Source organism: Candoia aspera, chromosome 7 (assembly GCF_035149785.1).
Source record: "Candoia aspera isolate rCanAsp1 chromosome 7, rCanAsp1.hap2, whole genome shotgun sequence".
In the NCBI taxonomy this organism is placed as follows: domain Eukaryota; kingdom Metazoa; phylum Chordata; class Lepidosauria; order Squamata; family Boidae; genus Candoia; species Candoia aspera.
This window is the reverse complement of record NC_086159.1, coordinates 68973548-68983968: the sequence shown is the minus strand read 5'-3', so window position 1 is coordinate 68983968 and position 10421 is coordinate 68973548. Positions and strand designations below refer to the sequence as shown.

Here is a 10421-nt window from a genome sequence, read left to right as displayed (position 1 = left end):
GCTCCGGCCTCTTCTCGGGCCGCCGTCGCAGTTCTCTGGCGCACAATCGTTCCCCTTCTTCTCTCCCTCCGCTTCCCCCTAGTCTTTTCTCTCTTTTTTCCGACTCAGGCGGGACTCTCCGCTCCTGCCGCTCCGCTTTCCGGGGGGGGGGCGTTCCTCCCCTCCCTCAGCCCGGCGGGGCTTTCACCCCATGGACCCGTCGTCGGGGCTCGCCTTCAACGGCAGACCCCGAATTCCAGCCCACAAGGAAAATGGCGGCTGTTTGGCTTCGCCCTGGTAACCCTGCCCCTGCCAGGCGGGGTGGGTGAACCCCGTGCAGCAGCGGGAGGAAGGGAGGGGGGAGACCCGACGCCATTTTCCCAGTGAGAGAGAGAGAGGCAGTGACATCGGAAGAAGCGTAGGCGGCTGCGAGGAGGGAGACACGGGAGCCAGAGCGGCGGCGGCACGGGGGCAGTCAGGGGGTGGTCCAGAGGTCCGAGACGGAGGCGCTTCGCAGCGGGGCCCTGTGCAGCGAATTACCTCGGGGGTTGCTGTCCTCGACCCTCTCCCCGCGCCTGCGGAAGGCTCCGTCCTGCTCAGCCGCGGGACATCCGCAGTGGGACGGTTGCATTGTTTTGGTGGGGCGAAGCGAGGGGCTCAGTTCGGGGGTGCCGCTGCCTGGCCGGTGATCATTCCAGGTGAGTCGGGGCCGCGAGTATTTGTTATGGTTGTCATGCCCGGCGGACGGGGGACAGGGAGCGCCTCTCCCCGAGGAAGGGGAGCAGCGGCGGAGCATCGCCGCCCTCCGGGGGGCGGGGGTGGGGGCGTCCGTCTGGGGACCCTCGTTCCTTCCCTCCCCGCCTCCCGAACCGTGGAGCTTTTACTCCGGGTTTTCGCCTCATCGTAACGGGGAGGGCGGATTTAAAAAGGAGAGGGAGTCGCTCCGTCTTGTGAATATGGCGCGTTATTGTAAACTGGTGGAGCCCAGCGAGGTTTTCCTTAATGGCAGTTATATGCCAGGCTTCCCTTTAATGTTTGGGGGGTGAGGGGGGGCAAGTGAGGTGAATAAAAAAGAGATGGCGAGGACGTCGCTGTGGGATAAAGGGGGCTTTTCTGTCAGGCTGCGGGCAGAAGGGCGAGGGGGGGCGGAGGATCCCAACGCCCCCTGAACGCGGACTTTTGTGAGGGGAGCCTCGGGGGCCGTTCTTCGTCCCTCACCTGCCTCTTTCTCTTTCTGGTCCGGAGAGGGGCCTAATCCTCCCTCCCGCACCCTCTGCTCTTGGGGTTGCCCAAACAGTTCTCAGGACTTTTCTTGGAGCGGGGTGGGAACGCGAGCCCCCACCCCACTCGAGGGGCAGGACGCGGCTTTATTTATAGCCGTCTCCGGGTGAGAGACCGCTCTTCCCCTCGGTGCGGCTCGTCTTCCTGGAGGCGACGTGGAGAAAGCCTCTTCCCTGCGAAAGAGTTGGGGGAGAGGGACGCTCCTGCTGCAGACGGGGGGGACAAACGGTCCGCGGAGTGGGACCCCGCAGGGGCGCCGAGCCCCATTGGGGAGGTCGCGGGCTTCTCGGCAGTCCCTCGCCCAGGGGGCTGCGGGGCTTCAAAGTCCGTGGGGTCGAGGTCCTTTTCCGCCTTCGTCCAGGCGTTGCGGGAGCGGAAAACGCCTGGATTTCTGCGTATTCGCCTCACTTTGCTTCGGTTGCCCGTAAAGGGAATATCGGAGCTCTCCTTTCTCCTCCGAAAGCCCGCTTCGGAGAAATTAAACCGACATCTGAGAAGATAAGCGGCCCACAAAGAGCGTTGGAGGGCACCCGTTATACTTCTCAAGTTACTTTCGATAAAAGTGGAGTAAATACTGTAATTTCCCTCTTTTGTCCTTTGGAGATTCTAAAAATGGCGGCCCCAGGCTGATGTTGTGGTAATCTAATCAGCTCGGGTCCTCCACACCCCATGCAGTGCATTTGTCTGCAGCACATTATAGGCTTCATATGCTTAAATAAATAAATAAATAAATAAACAAGGACTCCTCGTCAAATCATGAACAAAACATGGATCGCCTTTACTACAGTTAAGATACTGTGTTCCGGTTGATTAATTTTATTGGTTACTTGTGTGAAAGGCAAATTAGCTAGACCAATCTTCCTAGGCGAGGGGAAAGATGGTCTCGTGTAGCTGCTGTGTTTTACCGTGTGTATGTTTAAAGTGAGTTCAGATACATGCCATATTAATCTTTTCACTTTTATTTTTAAAATGGTGGACAAGTTCCTTGCTAGATTTGTGTGGTACTTTCTCCACGCACCTAAAAACAATATGGAAATGAGACCAATTATTCAACATTGTGTTTTTATTGAAATTATGGCACCATCACAATATCAAAATCTATTAATAGATCTTGCTATTGGACAAATATTCCAAAGTGCCCTGCCCTCCCCCCCGCCGGGAAATTACATACTGTAGAATTAAACTTGTGCTTTGTTTCTCTCCTTTTTGGATTTAAATATGATCTATATGTAATTTTTCTAGATTTTCCTCATGTATCTGAAATTCATTTTTTATTTGACAATAATACTTAAGGTATAATTACCATGGACCAATGAATAGTGATTAATGCAAAAGACAAATCATTAGCAAGCTGCCTAGCTTCTCTCTTCCATAGTCCCCATCAAAAGGATATTTTCCTAATCTGTTGAAGGACATAGCATGTTTGCATAAAAGTGTATGAAACTTTCAGTTCCTTTTATCTTCATTATTTTGCTATTTAAATTCATTGTAGTCCAGGTTTAAATTCCAAGCTGAAATTTCTTGAAATTAGAAGCAAAACAGAAATATTACTTTAGGAATACATATTCTCCAGTGGCTGATGTAACTAATTTATAATGTTAATTTTTACTACTTTGCATTAATATTTGCTTTTTTTAGGCAAATGACAGGGAAAATGGTATTTAGACAGCTGATTGTGTATGTCTTCAGTATGTTGTGAGGCCTACAGCATGATGTAGTAGTATATTGTCCAAAATACTAATTTTGTCAGAAGAACCATTAGGATGTATTTTTGCATCCTTTGGAACACTCATAAGTTCAGAAGATTCCCAAGAATTGTGTAAAGATTGTGATAGTTTCTTGATATAGGATATTGCTTTGGTAGCCATACATTTTGATCATACATTTATAATTCTTAGTCAATTTTATTCATGCCTAAAAATTGATTGGTTTAATTTTATTGCTAATATTTGGCCCAAATGGGATTGCAAAACAAAATTTACAGTAACTTTCTGCATTGCTCTCGTTGGTTTCTGACATCTACTCTATGATTTCTGGTTAGTTTGCTTAAGGAAGCTATGAGTAGAATCCTAGATTATGCAGAAACCATCTTGTCAGTTCAGTCTCTTTATATAGAAATGAAACCATCTTAAAGCCTTTGTTCTACATTGCTCTCTTCTGACAATCTTGCATTCCCTAGTAATAGGCTTTAAACTGCCAAAATAATTTCTGGAAATTATTGATCCAACAGCCTAAACCTATGCATCCTTACTTTGAAATAACTCACTTTTTTCTAGTGGACATTCTCTGTTGTTCATAGAATTGTAATCTAGCAAGCGAAGTCCTGTGTATGTTTACTAAGAAAAAAACATCCTGAATTTATTGGGATTTGCTTTGAAATAAATAGGATTGCAGTGTAAATGACAATTATGCTACAGATTCAGTCATTTGAATTGGAAAGATGGCTTTCCAATTCAAAATACTGTCTTTTTGAACTGTTCTTGATCTTCTGTTTAACTCGTTGGATGGCATTCATCTCTGCTCTTAGTAGAGATGCTCATTAGGCAGATCTTGAGCATTATGATGGTGACTTAATATTTCATCATAGTAAAATTATTTTTCACAAAATAAAACACATGAAGATAAATGATAATATAGCACTTTTCTAAGTGTATAAAGATATGCAGTAAGGCCTAAAATAAGAAAGTTTATTAAATAATTCCAGGACCTATTTGGCTATTTGTGTAAAGAGCAGAAATTAGGGGGAAAATCGAGCTCTTGAGTAAAAACGGTCATCCTGAAATAAGATTGATTCATTGGATCTTGCTGTACATTTTAACATGATATAGGTCATAATGGGATTTAATAAATTATTACATGGTGCACATTATTTCCATATATGGATATTCAGGAATAGTTCTAATTTCCAGAGCTTATTCAAAAGTAAGTCCTGTAATGTTCAGTGAAGCTTATTCCCAGGTATAGGAGTATAGAATTGTGATCATAGTCCTTCACATAACATTTAATTTTTTCAAACTGTGGAAATGAAAACATAAGGGCATTACTAATAGCTTGGTGGCAGTAACCCTGTAGTACCTAATATGCTAAGCATGTCCAACAATGAAAACATAAGATATATGACCCAGATCTCATAAAAACTTGCATTTTAGTATAAAGGAAGTATGTTTTTATTCCTGCTAGTCTAAAAACTTCATAAATTATTTTGAGACACATTTTAGTACCTTAAATGACATTAAAGAATGTGATAAGTCTCAAAATATTTAAGTGGTTGAGCCTAATTTAAACTCTAAAATTTAAATACTGAACCATAGAATTAGGAAATAAAAGAATGAACAAACTTAAATCCATTAGTATGCTTTCTGATATACTAATTGGAAGGTAATAGATTATATTAGGTTTTCTGATATACTAATTATAGGATACAAGATGTCTTGGGATCTACTGGTAGATCTCTAGGTGATTTGCAGTGGATTGCCAAGGGTTTCCAATTCCCAATTGTTTGACAGTAATAACAACATAAAGGCTCACCCCCTTCCCCAACTAGGCTACTAAAACTACTTTGTAGGAAAATAAAACAGATTTACAGTGTGTAACTACTATAACCTCAGTTCTGCTAGTGAAAATAGCTAACTGAGCATTTAGTCAGAGGTCTCCTATTTTGGATTAATGCCAACTGTGTTTCCCCTGTGGAGTTCAGTTTTTTTATTTAAAAAAATAATGTAGGTCTTCAAGACTGAAATTAGTCTATTCCTGCTCTAGAATAAATCTAGACTACACCAAATGAATTTTCGTAATTCAGCTAAGGAAAAATACAGTATAGGGATGATTCAGATATTCCATTCTATTCATGAAAGGAGCTTCTGGCCATAGAATAGAGCATAACAAAAATTTTGGCTTCTGCCTGCATACGGAAGACATCACCATGCTGGATTTCTCTCAAAATGTTGACCAAGATAACGGTACAAGAGAATTTCTGTATAATTTCTAGTACTGTATAGTTAATGCACAATGAACCGGATGTTTATGCAGTATATATAAAGGGTATAAAATTACTTCAACTATTTATTATGTGCTTTAACTTGCAATTTCAGTACAATTAAGTTTTCACAAATTAAATGTGCAATAGACAACATAAGTTATTGTACTATATAATATTTACAATTTTCAGGAGTTACTGAAAATGCACTGTCAATTTCAATCAATTATGCGTACCTGTGTCTTTAAAACTGTAATTACTATTATGCATTCTGATTTTTTTGCTTTAATTGATTTTAAAATTAATCTCATTTGCAGATTTTGTATTAGGCCTTAATTTTTAATATGTTGAAAGTTTATGAATCAGACAAGTTAACTTGTGAAACATTTAGTTACTATTTTGAAATAGTACATGAAGGGCAATAAGTTTTGCATGTTGAATTGGAGATTGGAAAATAATTCCTATTTTCCTCATTAATTGAAATTAAATGTATTTTTAATGTGAATTGTTACAAAATAATTGATGCGTTTAACAGGAGTGATCAGTGAGTTAATAAAGCTTAGTCTCAAATAATTTGGACTAGTTTCGTTTTTGCTTGATACTATGATACAAAACATTTTGATTCACAGGTTCTCATTCTAAGACTGAGTGAACTTTGGGTTCTGTGCTAGTGGTAGCATGTGTTATATACCCACTGTTGTTATGGAACCAAATACACTCCTTAATTGTAGAGCTAAAAATATGCTTATTTAACTCTGGAAAACAATGGTCCTGTCATTTATTATATTTAAGAGAGCCAGCTTGGTCTAGTGGTTAAGGTGCTGTTTAATAGCAGGGAGACCTGAATTCTAATCCTTCCTTACGCACAGAAGCCAACTGCATGACTTTGGGGCAGTCACTCTCTCAGCCTTAAGAAAAAGGCAGTGGCAAGCCATTTTCAAAAATGTTGCCTAGAAAACTGCATGTTGGTCATGCAGTCACTAGGAATCAAGACTGACTCAAAGGCAAAAAAATGCTTTGGGGAAAATTGTTCTGCATGCTTTATATTTGAAAAAAAAAATCCTGCAGTATTTTTACTCTGTTTAAAACAATAAAGCTATAATAATTCAATAAACCTTTCAGAAAGTGTAGATTATATTGAGGAAGCTTTTCCTCATAACATTTGTAACACAAAAGCCCAACATTTTTCCTCCCTCTTTTTTTTTAAACGAGATGGAAAAGGTTCTTAATATCTTAATTTCTATGCATAGCAGCTTGAGATGGAATTGTCAAGGAGTAGCCACTTCTGTGATATTACAGTATATAGGTATTCCTCTCAGAATGGCATTCTATCTTTATCTTTAAAAAAGCATCCTCCTGTGTGATAATTCCAAAACGGTTTTGCCATTTTCACATACTTTGGGTGATTGTTGGTCAAGGATATATTATTCTATACAGATCAACGTTTCTGAAAAATGCAGAAGGAATATATTATAAATGCTAGTTTATCTTGGAATGGTACTACCATTATCTTGTTGTTACTCTATTATTGTATGGGTTATTGCAGCTGAGGAAAAAAGGCAAATATCTGTACTGAATTTTGAATTATATTTGTGAAATAAACTTTTAAATGAGGAAGATCTTCTGACTTCGAGTGTACTCATCTTAAGGACTTGGAGATGAATTCTTTGGATAACTGTTCCTGGCATTTTGTCCCCACATATAGGATATATAATTCAGAAAGTCTTGGTTCCTTCATCGTGTTCTGGGAAGGATGTAAAACTGTGTGGGAGTCAACACATTGTACAGATAGTATTGTCAAGAGAGCAGGATTGTAGTTGTAAATCAAGATGTCCATAGAGAAAGTTGATTGAAGAGAACTAGCTAGCTTATATCCTAGTTGGCCCACAGTTATTCACTGTAGCAGCTTACAAGCTTAGTAAATTGCTATAGTGCTGCTCTTGCTGCACACTGTTAAAGTGTTCTTCTGCAGCTTTCAGGCTAGTAAGAATGAGATGACATGAGCAGTTGAGTCTTTTCTGACCTTTTAAAGCTGCTGATTCGGGCCTAGATCTTCAATCAAAACAGCTCTTTGTTCATAGGCTACTACTCTGCTAAGCCACCTGTCTGCTTCAGGATGCCCAGGTTTAGCATATAAGTAGTGTTTCTTCCGCAGCAGGGGAAGGGTAACATTAGAAAGTGAAAGGAGAGGCAATGTAAATAAGAAAAAAGATGGAATTAAAAGTTCCTTGGTTGGTTTTTCTTTTCTAATAACATTTTCTATTCTCCTCAATGGCATGTGGAATATAGAATTCCCAGCTGGAAATATTTATAATTCTTGGTACATAAAGTATAAGTTATCTGGGTACTGCAGAACACCAGAGAGACAGAGAAGAAATTTATAAAACTTGCCTGAGCATATGTATCCATTTATAAAAGTAAGCAGATAAGTAAATCAAAATATTTTGTGCCTGATTTTAGCCATAATTGCATATATGTTGCTTTGAAGTTATTAGGATCAGATTGTCTTCTCAAACAGCATTACACTTTAATATTGGGAATAAGGTAATAATATAGAATTCATATAAGTTGTCATTGGTTTATCTTATTACTTTTATTATATTTATATTCTTATATTCTGAAAGCTTAAGGCAATACATATGGAAGTCTCCCCTCAGATTATTCTTTTAACAGCCCTGTGTGTTAGGTTGAAAGAAAGCAACTGGCCTCAGATTATCCAAGGAAGCCTGTTACCCTACACTGTCTCTCACTTTTTTGGTTGCTAGTTTTTTGGGACTTTATTGTTTATTTTGTTTGGTTCTTGTCACAGCAGGTGGCAGCATCTAGCTGATCTTAGCTGATTGTTAAAAAAAAAAACTAAGCTAGGATAAATCTAGTTAGTACTTGGATACCATCAAGAGATTTAAGGGCTATAGGCTAGACTCAAAAATGCAATGGCAAACCACTTTGATATTGTTGTCAAGAAAACCACTTGAATGTGTCCATGTAGTCACTAGGAATTGAGTCTGACTTGAGGGAATCTTTACCTCCACCTTTATACAGTTCTTAGAATAGCACCGTTTAGTGACTGCATATGATATACTGTAGATCAGTAGCTTTAGAAGTTCTGAGCTTCTTTAATAGTATCACTGAAACTGTACCAGTTGCAGAAAAGTATTGAATACATTATAAATGGTGTTCCACATTTGTGTGGGGAAATACAAATTTTTAATCAATTTGATTAATTGCTGTGTTCTCTTTGGCATAAACATGGGAATTCGTTTAACAGAAAAGTTTGGAAATGATTAACTGAAATAGTTTTATATTTCCTGATTTTGTTGCCTTCGGTATTATCTTGCTCCCTGAGGTGAGGTTGGCCCCCTGCTCTTCTGGCCTTCTGGAAGAGCGTCAAGACCTGGCTCTGCCAACCAGCTTGGGGATCCAAGAGTGATAAGCAGCCCTGGGGGTGGTAGGTGGTTGGAAGACGCTTTTAGTTTTCCTCTTTTACTGTCTTATCTTCTGGATTTTTTGTATTTTTATAATGGTTTTTAATGGCTTTTTTATTTGTAAGCCGCCCAGAGTCACTTTTATAGTGAGATGGGTGGTGTATAAAATAAACAAACAACCTATGTTTACTTACTTTATTCATTTTCAAAATGAGGATGAAAATAGATGAAACTCTGAGTCAGGGTATTTGGCTTTAGCATGAACTCAATTTTGAGAAAAGAGTCAAAGGGTTAGAAAGATTTAATTTGAGTGAATCTTACTTGGTGATGCCCATTAATACAAAGGAAATGCTTGGAGATAAGAAATGATAAGGTAAGTCCTTATCATTTCTGCTTGCTTTCATTAAAGCAAATGTATATGTTCAAATGCAATTTAAAATAGTGGTTTTAACATGACCATGAGCTTTGGCAAACCTCAGGGTGGCACATTTTCTCCTGAAATGTCTGTAAGCCAAGGAAAGACATTTCCTTTGAATTAAACTTAAGGGACTCTGATTCAACTATCACTAGTTCAAAAGATGTAAAGATCAAACTGGGTTAGGATCCAGGTTTCTTCATGAAGCGTACCTTAAACCATGGACTTTTTCATTCACTGCTGCAGTAGGGAACTTGGTTATTTTAAAGAGGGGGTGGCTGTTTTCAATCAGCTTTGATGACTGAATTGGGGATATGTGGTAAATTAAGATGTTCTTCTAGGAAACTTACATTCTTAATAGACAAAATAGAAAAAGGAAGGATGAGAATGGGGAATATGTTGAAGGTAATAGGAGTTCAAGCCTCTAGGAATGGGAGTGAAACCTGATAAATATCTCTTATGTTTTCTACCCTTCCCTTCAGATTTTTTCTGAATAATTATGACAAATGTTTTTCGCATATACAAAGTCAATTTGAAGATGGACAGGTTGAGACAGTTGAGCATGTTTGGATTGTCAGCTCGCTCTCTCTATATTCACAGTGCTCCTATTTTTCCCATTCTGACTAGGATGTCAGATCCTCTAATCAATGTAACATGTTTTTCTTACTTTCTGACAGTAATTTTCTAACATGCTGTGTTGCAAAGTTTTGTGCAGCAGTGTGTAAGATATGCAGGGTATTGTTATATAATATTCACCATTTCGGTTTATACCAAAAGTGGAAATATATGTGAATCTTGCCTAGAAAGGACTGTACCACTCAGTGCTTCTAAACCACGCATCTTTGCTCACTTGATTGCCTCTCTCTACTTTCCTTTGGGAAAATCCTCTGCTGCCTGAAACAAAGAGGCCTATGTCTGCCACCTTGGCTCTCAGTTGCAAACTACTTCTGTAGTACTGATCCATCAGCAAATTTTGTTCCAAAACTTTATTTTAGTCACTGCTGTTCAGTAAATATCCGTATGAATTATTTCCTTGTTCGAAATATTTGAGTTGACTATGAGAATACAGTGCCTTTAAAATAGTTCCTGTTACTAATGAAGTTATATGGACAAGTTTTAATCTTTTAGAACGTTGATATTAACAACATGGTTATAAGATGCCTATTGCTTTCAGGTAATAAAGATGGGTTACTGCAGTTGGTTGAACAGCTTCATCCAGACAGTAGTAATGAATGGAACAGCATCAGACTGGAAAGAGGTATCAAGTGGGATTCCATAGAAACAGTTCTGAATGTAGTGTAGTTATCTTCATTAACTACTTAACTGAATACCCAGAGTATACACC

At 39.3% G+C, this 10421-nt stretch overlaps 1 protein-coding gene across 7 annotated transcripts in view; it reads left to right on the top strand.

The window, feature by feature from the left end:
- Positions 1 to 332: 332 nt before the first annotated feature.
- Positions 333 to 10421, top strand: part of KMT2E (lysine methyltransferase 2E (inactive)) — a 54865-nt gene continuing 44776 nt past the window's right edge. For 2 of the 7 annotated variants that reach the window (XM_063308027.1, XM_063308023.1), the window contains exons 1-2: positions 333 to 677; positions 10251 to 10334. The gene's annotated coding sequence lies outside the window, so the exon portion shown is untranslated. Of the gene's footprint in view, positions 678 to 7265; positions 7654 to 10250; positions 10335 to 10421 lie in introns of those variants that run through there. The other 5 variants (XM_063308026.1, XM_063308021.1, XM_063308028.1 and 2 more) reach the window with 4 other exon arrangements.